Source organism: Dipodomys spectabilis, unplaced genomic scaffold (assembly GCF_019054845.1).
Source record: "Dipodomys spectabilis isolate Male_0828 unplaced genomic scaffold, ASM1905484v1 ptg000136l, whole genome shotgun sequence".
NCBI lineage: Eukaryota > Metazoa > Chordata > Mammalia > Rodentia > Heteromyidae > Dipodomys > Dipodomys spectabilis.
Genome location: NW_024870813.1, coordinates 2,101,756 through 2,116,987, shown reverse-complemented (window position 1 = coordinate 2,116,987; position 15,232 = coordinate 2,101,756). Strand labels below are relative to the sequence as shown.

Genomic DNA, 15,232 nt, shown 5'->3' with positions numbered 1-15,232 from the left:
AATTTACAACAATTGATATCAAACAGAGTATGGCCCCTTACCATCATAAAATCAGACAAGAATCTATTAGAAAACAAAAGAAAAAGAAAAATTCATAGGCAAGTGGAAATTAACATTTTAAAAATAACCTATAAGTCAGACAGGAAGTCTGAAAAATATTCACAAAGGACATAGAACTGCATAAAAATAACTTATTACAATGTGTATAATACAGCTTTAAAAGGCTCTGATGGGAGAAAATTTATAACACTAAATGCTCACATTACAGGATGGCAAATGTCCCCAATAATCCAAGGATCTACATGAAGAAATCCAAAGGGCAAAAGTTAAATAAACTCAAGCATAAATTAAAATAATATAGGGAACAGCAGAAATTACTGGAATTGAAAGGATAAGGTAACCAAAAAAACTAGGAAAACAAAAGGTCAGACTTCATAAACATCACCAAAATTGATACACTTCCTAGCTATCCTAACAAAAATAGTATTAACAAAGAGATGAACCACCAATGTCAGGAAAGACATAGACATTATTATCCATACCCTAGCTATTTCAAAGATGGGGACTCACACACAGCTACATATGCACATTAAATCAACCAGCTAGAAGAAATGGATCACATCCTCGAAACTCACAAACAACTGAAATTCAATCCTGAAGGGCTTGCTAATCAGAACAGTCCAATAACCATCAAAGGAAATGGATTTGTAATTTAAAAGTTCCTGAAAAATAAACCTCCAGGCCCTAATGGTTTCACTGGAGAATTCTATCAAACATTGAAATTAAAGCCAATTCTACACAATGTTTCTATGAGATAGGAACAAAGGAAATCTTTCCAATCTATTTTATGAGTCTGGTACTAGCCTGACACCAAAATCAGACACATACAGTACAACAAAGTAAACACCTGACACCATATAAAATTAGAATACAAAAGTCTTTGCTATTCGATTGGCAAATGTGCCCCAAGAATGCACTGTGTGGCTAAGCCCTGGTGGTTCACAATTGTAATCCTAGTGACTCCAAGAAGGCTGAGGAGATCTGAGGATCATGGTTCAAAGCCAGCCCAGGCACGAAAGTCTATGAGACTCATCTTCAAATAACCAACAAAAGGCTGGAAGTGGAGGTGTTAATCAAGTGGTAGAACACCAGCCTTAAGAAAAAAAGCTAAGAAATTGCTTGAGACCCTGAGTTCAAGCCCCAGTACCAGCAAAAAGAAAAATAAGTTATTTAAAGACCTCAATAGTGTGGTACTAGCGAGAGGGTAGGCACAATGATCAAATGAACACAATATAACACTCAGAAACAAATTCCCAGCTCACTTATAGCCAAGTCTCAAAGTGATTTAATGGAAGATGGACAGTCTCTTAAACAAATGGTAATAAACAAATGGTAATAAAGCAATTAGCATCCTTAGCGAGCAAAACTAAACAAAATAACTCAAACTAAGCTTCAGATTTTAAAAAGAATTCAAAGTGGATCATAGGCTTAAATGTAGTGTGTGTGTGTGTGTGTGTGTGTGTGTGTGTGTGTGTGTGTGTGTGTGTGAGAGAGAGAGAGAGAGAGAGAGAGAGAGAGAGAGAGAGAGAGAGAGAGAGAGAGAGAGAGACCTTTAAAAATAAGAAAGAAATCCTTGGAATGTAGAGAAAAGCAAAGAACTTTTAGATGACACCAAAAGCATCACCTATAAAAAGTAATTGTGAGGCTAGGAAAGTGGCTCAGTGGTAGAGTGCTTGCCTTGTATGCATGAGGCCCTGGGTTCGATTCCTCAGCATCACATAAGCAAAAAAAAAAAAAAAGTCAGAAGTGGTGCTGTGGCTGAAGTGGTAGAGTGCTAGCCTTGTGCTGAAGAGCTGAGGGACAGCATCCAGGCCCAGAGTTCAGGCCCCACAATCAACAAAAGAAAAAAAAAAAGTAATCATGATAATCTGAATTGCATCAAAATTCAAAACTGCAAAAATCTGCAAAAAAAGTTACAAAGAACAGAGAATGAAAAAGACAATAGAAATAAAATACTCTCAACCACATATCCAATAAAAATTCATTTCTGGAATCTGTCAAGATCTCTCAGAACTCAAAAGTATAAAAGAATAATCCAAATAGAAAATATAGGAAAAGCATTTGATTTAACTGAAGAAGACATCTAGAATGCAAATAAGCACATGAAAAGTGTTCAATATCACCAGCCCTTAGGGAAGTCATAACTAAAAGCATAGAGTCAATCCAGTGGGTAATGCAATCCTAACTATTCAAGAAACAGACCTGAAGATCCTAGTTCAAAGCCAGGCAGGGCAGGAAAGTCTGTTAGACTCTTATCTCCAAGTACCCACCAAAAAGCCAGAAGTAGAGCTGTATGGTAGAGTGCCAGACCTGCATAAAAAAGCTAAGGGGCAACATCTACGATCTTAGCTCAAACTCCAGTACTGGTGTTCACTCACACACACATGCATGCACGCACACATACACACACACTAAAGCCATGAAACCATCTCTCTGTATAATTACCAGACAAAACAGTAGGGGATAAACACAGAGGTTGTTGGAACTGTGGAGAAGCTCTCTGGTACCTTCAGTTCTTGCATTGCTGAAGTGTAAAATGATATAGTTACTCTGGAAAACAACTTGGCAGTTAAACATGCAATTACTATATGACTCAGAAAGTTCACTCTGGACATTTATCTCAGAAAACCTATACACTAATGATTGCTTATAACAGCTTTATTCAGAGTGTCCTGAATTGAAAAGAATCTAGATGTCCTCTAATGGTTCAATAGATGACTAGCTAAGCAGTCAGGGGAGTGAGTACATCCTTTGAAATATACTCAACTATAAAAGAAAGAAACTCGATGTATACTACAACTTAGATAAATTCAGGAATCTATACTCTGTAAAAAAAAAGCCATTCACAAAATTATAACACTGTATATATGACTCAATTCAGGTCACACTTTTTAAATTATATTTTTATTATCATTAAGTAGTTGGACAAAGGGATTATCATTTAACAAATTATACATACAATGCATTTTGATCATCATTCTCCCCCATTCCTCCCAATCCAGTCCCTCCCCTCAATTTTCTAGTTTCATAGAATGTGCATTGAATAATGTCAACATTTCAGAAATTGAATCCAGCACCAGTGATTCGTACCTGTAATCCTAACTACTCATGAATCGAGAACTGAGGATTACAGTTTGAAGCCAGACTGGGGAGGAAGATCTGTAAGATTCTTATCTCCAATTACCATTGAAAAAGCTGGAGCTGTGGATCAAGTAGTAAAGCAATAGCCTTGAATCAAAATACTTAGGGATAGCACTCATGCCCTGAGTTCAAGACCTGAGATTGGGACAAAAAAAAATTAGAAGTTGGGACCCTAGTAGGTAACTGATTATCAGTAGTTATCCATGTAGAGAGAAGGCAGGCATGAGGGAAGAAGATGAGGTTATAAAGAGGAATGGGAGGGGACTTTCAGTGACAGAATGATTCTATGTGAATACACTAACAACAATGAAACCAAGAAGAACTACATGTACAAGTATACCACACAAATACAAATGAGCCTGAGACTCAGACCCCTGGATTGTGTCAATGTCAGTATCTTTGTTGTGTTATTGTATAGTAATATTGTAAGATGTTGCCATTGGGAGAAACTGAGGGTATGTTAGATCCCTCTGCATTACTTATTAGGACTGAATTTTAATCTCAAAATAAAATTTAATAAAAAATGGATCAAAATGGAATGGTACAATATTTATGAACAATGAGCAACACATAATTTATTGTATTATCAGGAATTAGTAAGAATGTAAATTGATATAATTAACTTAATGGATTGAAAATGTAATATCCATTCCTTTTTTTTCTTTTTTGTCGGTCGTGGGGCTTGAACTCTGGGCCTGGCACTGTCCCTCAGCTCTTCAGTTCAAGGCGATCACTCTATCACTGGAGCCACAGCGCCACTTCTGGTTTTCTGGTGGTTTATTGGAGATAAGAGTCTCCTGGACTTTCCTGCCTGGGCTGGCTTTGAACTGCAATCCTCAGATCTCAGCCTCCTGAGTATCTAGGATTACAAGCATGAGCCACCAGTGCCTGGCTGTAATATCCATTCTTAATAAAACTTATTTTAAAAAAACTAAGTATTTAAGGAATTAGTCTTTATCTGAAGAACACCTATCATAATTATATAATAAACACAATTTAAAAGTTGGATTGTTAAACTCTATCCTCTGAGACAAAAAATAGGATGAGGATAGCACTATATTTGCTCAACTTGAACTAAACACTCTAGTACAGTAAAACAAGAGAAATCAATAAAAGGCAGAACAGTTAGAAAAAAAATGAAACTCCCATTATTCATAGATGACAGGATTGTGTATTTGGTGACTCAAAAGAATTTAGGGGTAAGCTATAAATCAACAAACATAGGATAAACTAATGAAACTAATTAAATTTCTATATACACACAATAAATACGCAGGATATCAGTTTGAATGTTTACTCTGTAGAGATAATGAACTGATAAACATCAATATCTAGGATAAATCAAATGAAACTTAGTAATAAATCAAATGAAACAAAAAAAAAGAAACATTCAGAGCTTGACAATGAAAGCTATAAAACCTACCTGGGCAACTAAAGGAAATCTAAATCAATTGATGGCTATACTATATTCAATATGATTGAGATGAATACTCCCGAGAGTCAATGCAAGTCCAGTCAAAATCCTGAAGTTTTGTGGAAAATTAAAATGTAGTTTTAAAATGTATAAGGCAATTCCAGAAGTAAAAAAGAGCCTAGAAAGTCTTGAACTGTAAGTCTACATGTTTTCTAATGCATCCTGATAGATTCTGGTACTGCCCCCATGTGACCATCTGTGCAACATACCTCCTTGTCAAGGTCACTGTGAAGAACAACCTTTACGAAGGATATTAGTTCCTGATTTGGTACCTTCATCATACATAAGGAACAATCAAAATCTTTATTTTGGAATACAGTAACAATGAATGAGCTGGGGTCTGGTGGTTCAAGCCTATAAACCTAGCTACTCAGAAGGCTGAGATCTGAGGATTGTGGTTCAAAGCCAGCCCAGGGAGACAAATCTGTGATTCTCTTATCTCCAATTAATCACCAAAAAATCCAGAAGTGGAGGTGTTGTTCCATTGGTAGAGTGTCAACCTTGAGCAAAAAAAGCCAAACAAAATCTTGAGGCCCTGAGTTCAAGCCCTCGTACTGGCACCAAAACAACACAATAAAAGCAATGAATGGCTGAATGAATGCCCCCCCCCCCCCAAACTACATGTGACCACAGCAATAGATCTTAGGAACATAATGTTAAGCAAAAGAACTCAGTTTCAAAGGTGCTTAGAATATCTGATGGCATTGATTTCTCAAGTTAAGACCTGCAAGCACCGAGTGAAGGTGATAGACAACAAAAGTTGTGCTTAGTGGGTGCACTGGCCAGAGGGGCTGCATGAGACACCCAGGGGTGCTGATGCCCTACATCTTAGTGGAAGTGTTCATCACAGGGCCCTGTTCACTTTTTGAAACCTAGCACTTACGATTTAGATATTTCCCTGTATCTGTGTGAAATGTCAATTTATATATTAGAGAAAAAAACACACTAGAATCTGGGAACATTTCTATTCAGGGTAAAAGACACTATATTCTAAAGTTAAAAAACATAAAAATAAGTTATCTAACACTTCATAGAAGTTATTTTTCAAATTATAAATAAAACAAATACTAGATAGAAGTCAAAGCATAAATCAATTAATTAGAATAGCAAAGAATAACAAAATGATTAAACAAATTGGACATAGTGTAGAGGGGTGAAAAAGAAAACTTTTGTCAGTGCTAGACACAGTGGCTCACATCTGTGAAGCCAGCTACTTGGGAGGTAGAGAGCAAGAGGATGATAGTTTAAGGTCAGCTTGGACAGAAAGTTAGCAAGAATCCATCTTATTCAATAAGAAAGGTGTGATCAGTTATAGTTGTAATCTGAGCCATTCAAGAGGCATAGACAGAAGGTTCTAGAATATATAGATATAGATAGAAATATAGGATGTAGATATCTAGAATGCAAAAGCATAGACCTTGGTCTAAGAATTGCCCCAGCAAGAGAAGGGAAGGGAAGGGGAAAGGGAAGGGAAAGGAGAAGGGAAGGGAAGGGGAGAGGAGGGGAGGGGAGGGGAGAGGAAGGGAAGGGAAGAGAAGGGAAGGGAGGGGAAGGAAGAAGGGAAAGGAGAAGGGAGTAGGGAAGGGGGGAAAGGGAAAGGAGAAGGGAAAGAAGAGGGAAGAGAAGGGGGAAGGGTAAGAGAAGGGAAGGAAAGGGAAGGGAAAGGGAAAGGGAAGGGAAAGGGGAAGGGAAGGAGAAGAGAAGGGAAGAGAGAAGGGAAGGGGGAAGGGAAGGGAAGGAAAGGGAAAGAAAGGGAAGGGGGAAGGGAAGGGAAAAGGGGAAGGAAAGGGGAAGGGAAAGGGAAAGGGAAAGGGATGAAGAGAAATAATGAAGCAACCAAATGGGCTTAGGTCAGATGAGGCTCAAGTCAAGCACAGAGCTCTGAGTTCAAACTCCAGCACAGCCAAAAAAATTAGTAAGTAAATGTAGGTCTTCCATCAGGTCTCATCAAGAAAAAAAGGGAGAGAACACCAATCTATAACAGGAATGAAAGCAGAGGAATTTCTAAATATATTTTTAAAATATCTGCAAATACCATACAGAGATTCATATAATGAATGTGAAATAAATTCCAGTGAAACAGATGACTAAAAATAACTCCATGAAATGTAGAAACCAGGAAAAAAAAATAGCTTCCAAGATATCAAGCAACAGCTGTACAGCCAACAACTAGATGAGAGAAGTCTACAGTCCAAGTCTCTCCAACTTTGGAAAGTTCTATCTTACAAGAAAAAAAAAAAAAAGAGCCTTTGTCCTCATCCTGAAGCTGAATGAAAACTTCAAAGAGAAAGACAATGACCGCCCCATCATGTTTGCTGTCTATCTGGCTGAAACAGCCAGCTCTCCTGGGGAAATTCTTGTCTTAGGCCATGTTAGGCTGCAGAAATCACTTGGTAATGTAATGTTTCTCCTTGGCTGCTTGGATCTGTAATTTTGTATGGCTTGAAATGATGTTATAAATATCCAAATAGCCCTTAGCAGAAAGAAAGACTCTCAGTCCCCCAACGCCCATGATGTAGAAATACAAACCAGGGCCAACTCCTAGGAAAGTACTTCCCATTTGTAAAAGGAAATACACAAACCAAGAGCTGGTGGCTCACTCACGCCTGCAGTCCTAGCTACTCAGGAGGCTGAGATCTGAGGATCCACAGTTCGACGCAAGCCCAGGCAGGAAAGTCCATGAGACTCTTATCGCCACTGTGGTTCAAATGGTGGAGTATTAGCCTTGAACACAAAAGCTCAGGGACAGTGCCCAAGCCCTTAGTTCAAGCCCCAGAACTAGCAAAAAGTAAAAAATAAAAGCTACACAGAAGATACAGTTAGAATTGGCATAGTTGTTCTGAGGAAAATTAGGACAATATCTTAAGAATAGACAAAGAAAAAGATGAAAAAGATTAAAACCTTGGATTTCAGAGGAGATCAAGTCAGATGCTGCCCCTTTGTGAGATGAGTTTCTTCCTTATTGCTTCATTCTCTGCGGACAACTGCATTTCAACAACATGTGTAAATGTATTAAATTTAAGCCAGGAGGAAAAAGGAGAGAAAAACACATTAAATTAAAAAAATGAAGGAGCTATGCAAAACAGTATAAGACAGGACAGGATACATAAGATGTGACATTCACGTCAATAGGAAGCAGAAGTTTATGTATATGTGTGGCCAGAGTGCTTAGTAAATAATGCAGAAGCCAGGCCATGTCATTATTGGCCATCCCAATTCCAGCCCAGGTAGATGGCAAAACTTGTTGAAAGAAAAAATGAAACTATATATAAAATGACCAAGAAACTTCTAGAAGAAAGTATGGTAAATATTCCCTAATCTCCAAATTGGGTATGACTAAATTTTACAATCCTGGAAAAATTTCTCCAAAGACAAAACTCTAAGCACAGAACCCCATCAAATTTTAAATATCTCCATGTAAAGATATATTTCAATTCAAAAGCAGATAAAATATGAGGACAAACAACTTGACACAGAGAACTATCATTTCCCTTCTGAAAGAGAAGTTCTAAGTTGACAAGAAAAATTATATCCCAATATACATGTGCAGAGGACTTGAAATCCCTAATTTATCAAATGTGAAATACAAATGATCGATGATACTATTTTCTCACAAGAGTTGCAAACTCAGCAGCATTGTGTTTTACTGCTTCAGAATTAAACTCGTCTAATGTACCTATCAGTTTTTTGAGTATGAGATGTGACACCAAATTCTACATTCTATGAGTGGTTATAAAAATCATTGAGCCTTTCCATGATCAATTTGAAAGTTTGTATCAAGTACATCAAAAGAATTATCATTCTTCATTTGGAAAGCTCTCTTCTTAAAAAATACTCACTGGACACTATGTTGAAAATGGCCTATACTACTTGTGAGTGGGGACAGAGGGAAAAACTGGAAGGGAGTAAGAGAAGGGATGATGTCCAAAAAAATAATAAATGTACTCTTTACTTGACTTATGTAACTGTAATCCCTCTTTACAATAACAATAAAAATTAAATTATATATACACACTAAGGAAATAAATATACATGTAATTAAAATTGTATGCATGTTGGATTTTGATAATGTACTCTCCCACAATCATATAATGAAAATGCATATGGATTCATCATACACAAAGATTAAATAAATGATAGCTCCTTGTAAACTGAGTGATGTTTCCAGGAAAATAATAATAATAATAATAGCTGCATAGAACAGTTAAAGAAATACGCAGAGGCTCAATACACCACAAAATGGCAAAGTCAAGGTATAAAATGTGTATGCAATAATTAACAATATGTTCCATATACATACTCTCTCCATGGATGGAGTATGTATATTTCCATCTTATGGATGGAAAAGTGGGGGGTGGGGTGAACTATATAGAAAATGCACCCACAATGCAAACTGTCTTTCTTCCTTGGTTGAGATGGTAGCTGACTTTTATATCCTCCATTTCATTTATCTGTATTTTCTAAGCATTCTCCCCTAAATGAGCACGTATTGATGAACTGTTACTTAAAATGAAATACTTAATTGCATCTTCTGCTAAGTCTTTACTCAGATGAAGCAACAGTGTTTGTTTTGGCTCTAAGCTCTGTCAAAAAGCAGTTCTTGTAGAAGAGTTTGGAACGGTTGACATTTTACTTGGGAACTATGCTGCAAGCATGTTAATCCAGGAAGAGACAGAAGTTTTTCACTTCTGTGAGTCACTGTGCACAGCCTGGTTCTTTAACAGCAGCTTCCTGGTGATGGCGAAGGGCTCGGGCTGGACCCCACCCGGCCCCCTACGCTCTACTGTGACCATTTGCAGGCCATTTCTCACCAACAACTAGAGTTGCCAGATACAAAGGTATCTCTGCTTGCCTTTGTCACCAGAGATAGCCTGCCCCTTAGCTCTCTTTCCAAGCAGTTCTTTCTGCACAGAACATCTGATCTCCAAGAATGGGAGACAGTTTGTGACAGCACAGGAATGATGGATAGTAATAAGGAGCTTTCAACCCCAGGGATTACTAGGGTCTGATAGTGTAGCAATCACTGCCTGATGAATGACTATTACTCTGGGAATTATCGGCAGCCATGAGATCCTCCAGGGGATCTGACGTCATGGGTCAGGGGGTATTGGATTCCTGTGTAAAGCCAGCGCTGAGGAAGAATCAAATTTGACAGAGGGTAGGAGCAGCATCTGAGGCTAGTGGAGAATGCAGCTCTCCATTGCCCTAGGTAATTGCTGGAACAAGGAATCTGCGCCAAGGGCAAAGAGCAGAACTGGACGTTGGCAAGCTCCAGGCCAACAGGAAGTGACTGACACTCTAAGGCTGGCTTATGGGAGGAGGCTAGGTTAGAATAAAAGGAGGAGGAAGGGAGCCACAGAACTGCATTGCCTCTGGTTCAGAAACGGCTCTCTCCCCCTAGGCCTCCCCTCCCCCCCCCCCAGGGGAATCTTCCTTCCAGCCACTTACTGTTGGTGCTGTATAACTGAGGAGTCTCTCTAGTCTCTGAGCCTCAGTTTCCCAAACAGAGCTGGACAACAAATCACAAGGATGCTGAAGACAGAGGAGACCATGACAGGAGCCTCAGGTCTCCCTGCCTCAATGCTCTGTCCAATGCTAGCACTCTCTGTGTAGTTCTGTAACTCGAATATATGGGGGTCCCAGTAAGATTCTGCTCTGTAAGAGGTCATACAATCTGACTAAATATTTCCTCAGGCCCCTCCTCATGATCCTCATTCAGTTCTCCTCTCTAGAAAGCAGCAGAAAATAGCCTCATCCTCTTCTGCCATTGTAGAGTTGTCTCAATGCTAGGACACAAGGCGTTAAGCAAACCCCAGGCTGTCTAGAGGCTCTGCTTATTTCTTCACCCTCCTCCTCAAAGAAACTCTCCAATCTCTTTGAGCCTGTGACTCATATGGAGGCCACCACTTGGAAATGAAGTCCAAAGAGCCCACAAAAATTGGCAAAATTTCCAGGATTTCATAGCACCAGGGACCATGTGTCAGTGGGAGAAAATAAATCTCCCACACTGGTGTGTTTAGGCTGGAGAGAGGCAAGTGAACTCCACAGTCCAGTCATGGGAGAACTTTTCCTCAGGGCTGCAACTAGTGTAGCAATAATGACAAAGAAAAAAAAAACATATCTATGGCTGCCTTCTCCCATCAATCATCCGAACACCAAAACACCCACCCCAATGCAAGCTTTTCTATAAATGATGTTTTCTGGACCTTGCTCAGCCCTTGGTCTTTCTAAGGAGCAGATATCTGCTTTTAGCATACCAGAAGAATTTAGTAATCCCAGCTGCACCTGCTCAGGAATGCACTAAAGACCTGCACCAAGAGCACCAAACCCTCTACTGTTAGCACACAGTATGATGAGAAGCCATCACCTACCATACACCAAGGCCTGCCTGCTGTAGTAGGGTTTGGAGTACATACTCTTGGAGAAAGAGTGGGATTTTATATCCCATGCCAGTGGGGCTTATGGCCTGTTCGGAGCCCCTTGGGGATAATTACATGGACTGTCCCTCTCTTCCATGGGAGGCTCCTGTTATCTGTGGCTTCCATCTAATGAAGACTTAGAGAAGGGGAGGTGGCGACACTAACTCAGGAGGGACAGAGACAGAAGCAATCTGGAGGGCCTGGGAATCAGTGGAAACAATGTATGCTATCTTACGCTTTTGCATACAGTAGATGCTCAATAGTTCCTGCTTGCCGGCCTCTCATCCTATGCCAAACAGCTTCGCACACACCTTCATGTTGGGAACTGTCATTAGGACCTCTAATGGATCCTTCATAGCTTGTATTATAAGCTAAGGGAACTTATAGGGATAAGCCCAGGGGATTTTCCTTTCACCTTTCTGTCCAGAAAAACAAAGCCAAGTAGAAATTGGTAGTGTTGGGTTACAGTTTTGAGATTTAAAAAAGCCAAAAAAAAAAATGAAAAACCAAAACAACAACAACAAAAACTCCTAAGAGGACTGAGCATGGATCCTCAAAAAACAAATGTCAGCCATCACCAGTGCGCATTGCAAGTGACTTCCCAGCAAAACACTACCCCCAGTGGCAGATCCATGCAAGGTAGCTCCAAGTCCAACACAGAGACCATTATTAATCGTTTACCTGGAGTTACACAGCAAGTCCTTGACACAAGACTTTTGATTTCTGCCATCCAGCCCTCCCTCAACAAGAATGCACTTCCTGGATGAGATAATTTAATTAGTATTTGTCCAGCACCCTGCTGCGAAAGGCAACTCACACGCCCTCCCTTCGGCAGGGACTGAATAATCCAAGCTCTCTTGATACCATTAAATCCTGAGTGAGTCACTGTCTGAGACTTTCTTCTCGGGTATTTAGTTGAAGAAAAATACCCATTTGCTCATGAAACAATTACTTTGCTTTCAGTCTTTAAGAAACGACTGGGGTTTTGTTTGCTATAGTTGTTTTTGACATAAACATATATATATATATCACTTTGCAGGGAACCTCTGAGCAGTCAGCACAATGATCTCAGGTAAGCTCCAGGTATTTCTTCCAGTGACTCTGGCTAGGGCAGTTGGTTATGCTAAGGCTCCTCCAAAGGTCAACTTTGTCCTCACTGCCTTCAAGTGGCTCAGGGCACCCCAACCCTATCTTTACATCTCTGTTGTCTTCTCTCTCATGCCACTGTTCTATCTCTTAAGTCAGTGTGCCTTCAGCACCAGCATCATCCACCTGAGAGCCATAATTGACTTAAAAGGCTGACCTGAGCTCCCCTTGCTTTCATCCTGAAATGCCCTGAGTCTGAATAACAAACATTTACCATGGCAAATCCCATTTCCCCGCTTTCTACACAAACTTCTCCTTCCTTACCAACCATAAGCTGCTAGGCAGACTAGATAACAACTGGGATATGCAGTTATTAAGGGCAGATTTTTTTAAAATGACAAAAAGATACAGTTTAAAATAAAGCCCACTTGAAAATCAGCTTCCCTTCCAACTCAATTACATTCAGGCCCCCTGCTCAGAAGCTCCTTATACTGAGAGACTCAAGCTTTCTATTGGCTGCTGGCGGTTTTGTGAGAAACGTTGCCTTGGCAACATGGAAGGCCCAGACACCTGACACAGGAAGTGGAGGATGCAGTGTTTCTCCCTCTCTCAGACACCAGGAGTGGCCAACAGGGTGCCAGGCATGGGAGATCTAGTGTCAGCTACTGGAGGGGAAGAAGGGACCCCCACAGCCAACTGTCCACACTGACTGTGGAGACCTCGAAATTAGAGAGGAGTGGAAAGAAGGGGTGGGGGGTAGTAAGGGAAACAGTAAGCTCCCTGATTTGTCACTGTGGCTGATCAGCATTGGTGGTCTCAGACAGACAGCAAGCTCAGCAGTTTCTTTCACACCATAGTAACTAAACGTGCTCCCCTGCCCTAGCATCCCTTTACCAGACAGAAGTCCAAACAGAAGCCAATTTTTCTTTTGGTTATAATCCACAGCAATTCTGACCATCATCCATAGCTCCCCAAGCAAGGCTCACAGTTTGGGGCACCTCTACTCACACAGACCAGCCAGAGTTCCTCGACATTATACAATACAATCTGGACCTACATGGTGACAGAAGATGGCCATCCGACTCCTGAATGGAACCACAAGAACAAACCTCCATCTCCACAACTACATAGCGTCTTGTACATCTCATTGTTGCAATGGGTCAACCTGTATCCCTATTTAAACAATTTGTTTTTTCCCTTCTGTTCCCCAAATGATACCAACATCAAATACAGTGAAAACAGGGGTTATGCCACGGAGGAGGGACATACAAAGCAACAAAAAGATCACGTTATACCTTATAAATACATTAGAAACATTAGCAGAAAAGAAAAAAAAACACTTGTGTCCTTATCTTGGGGTTCATTTCGCTTACCATAATCTTATCTGACCTTTTCTGCTTGTCACAGATATATACTAGCTATTGCAAATAAGGGAAAACATGGGACCTATGTTCTATGCGCCTGGCTTACTTCACTTAATACAATTTTTTCCAAGTCTTTCTATTTCCTAACAAATAGGGCAATGTCAGAGAGGGGAGGGAAGGAATGGTAGGGGAAAAAAAAAGAAAGAGGCAACAATGCTTGATAAGAAATGTGCTCATTACCTTGCTCATGTAACTGTAACCCCTCTGAACAGTATTTTCACAATAAAAACTTATTTAAAAAACAAAACAAAACAAACCTCCAGGAAACTCAAAAATGTCAACAAGCCATGTGTGCAAGTTGCCATATCAAAACCAATTGTTAAGCTTCTGAGAATTTGTCTAACCAATACATAACTTTTATCCCTTGCATGATGGCTAGAATTCTCCTCTCTCCCCCATCATCACACAGGGACTCCAGGCCATCTTGCCTCTGTTCCCTCATCCTCCAGGAGAAAAGTTGGATGTGACCTCTGTCTCAGCTTCAACCACAATTCACACTTGTTCCCACAATTGCACTGACTTCACAGCTCTGGGGAAAATGTATTGAACCTTGAAACCTCCAAAGCAATTCCCCTAGTGCAAAAAGCAGGACTCAGGTCTTCCCCTGAATCTCAGAGACTCACTAGAGGCACTTCCTGTCTGGAAATCTCTCTGTACCTCCTGTCCAGCATACCCCATACACACCAGCATCAACAGCAGCATGAGCAGAAAGAGAGATGGGAAGAGAGAGTTTCATCTCCAGTGAACAATTGCTGGGAATGCAGAGACCCCCCATAGCTGTGGCTCTTCTTTGCCATTTTAGTTTATATTAAGTATATGTTTTTATTGTAAAGATACTGTACAGAGGGGTTACAGTTACATGAGTATGTTAATGAGTACATTTCCTATCCAGCATTGTTACCCCCTCCTTTGTTTTCCCCCTACCATCCCTTCCCTCCCCACCTCCCCAACTCCTTCCTTCCCCCCTCAAAGTTGTAAAGTTCATTTTTATCATAGTGTCTTGTACATCTTGTTGCTACAATAGGTCAACCTGTATTCTTATTTCAGCATTTTGTTATTTCCCTTCCCCTCCCCAAATCAGAAAAACCTGGTCATACTAAAACTACCAGAAGCACAACTATGTTTATCACAGCATTATTTACCATAGCTAAGCTATGGAACTGGCCCAGATGCCCCGCAGTAGATGAATGGACCAAGAAAATATGATTTTATATATATATATATATATATAATGGAATTCTATGCCTCCATCAGAAAGAGTGGCACTGCTCCATTAGTTTGGAAATGGAAAGACATGGAAAAACTATATTAAGTGAAGTAAGACAGGCCCAAAGAAACATAGGTCCCATGGTTTTCCTTATTTGCAATAATTAGTATATATCTAGGACAAACAGAAAAGGTCAAAAGCTACGTACATATGACCATATAAGACGATGCTGAGCAAAATGAACCCCAAGATAGGGACACAAGAGGTTCAATCTTTCTTGCTATTGTTTTCAATTTACTTATAATGTACTATGTGATTTTTTTCTTTAGCATGTTCTTCCCCCATGGTATAACCCTTGTTTTCGCTGTATCTTATTCCTGCTGTAGCTATCTCTAATGGCACCATGGCAGAAAGATTGGCT

General features: G+C 40.0%; 1 protein-coding gene across 1 annotated transcript in view; it reads right to left on the bottom strand.

Annotated features, from left to right (window-relative positions):
• The window catches only part of Grid1 (glutamate ionotropic receptor delta type subunit 1), a 751,350-nt gene that overhangs the window by 231,561 nt on the left and 504,557 nt on the right, over window positions 1–15,232 (bottom strand). The window lies entirely within an intron of this gene.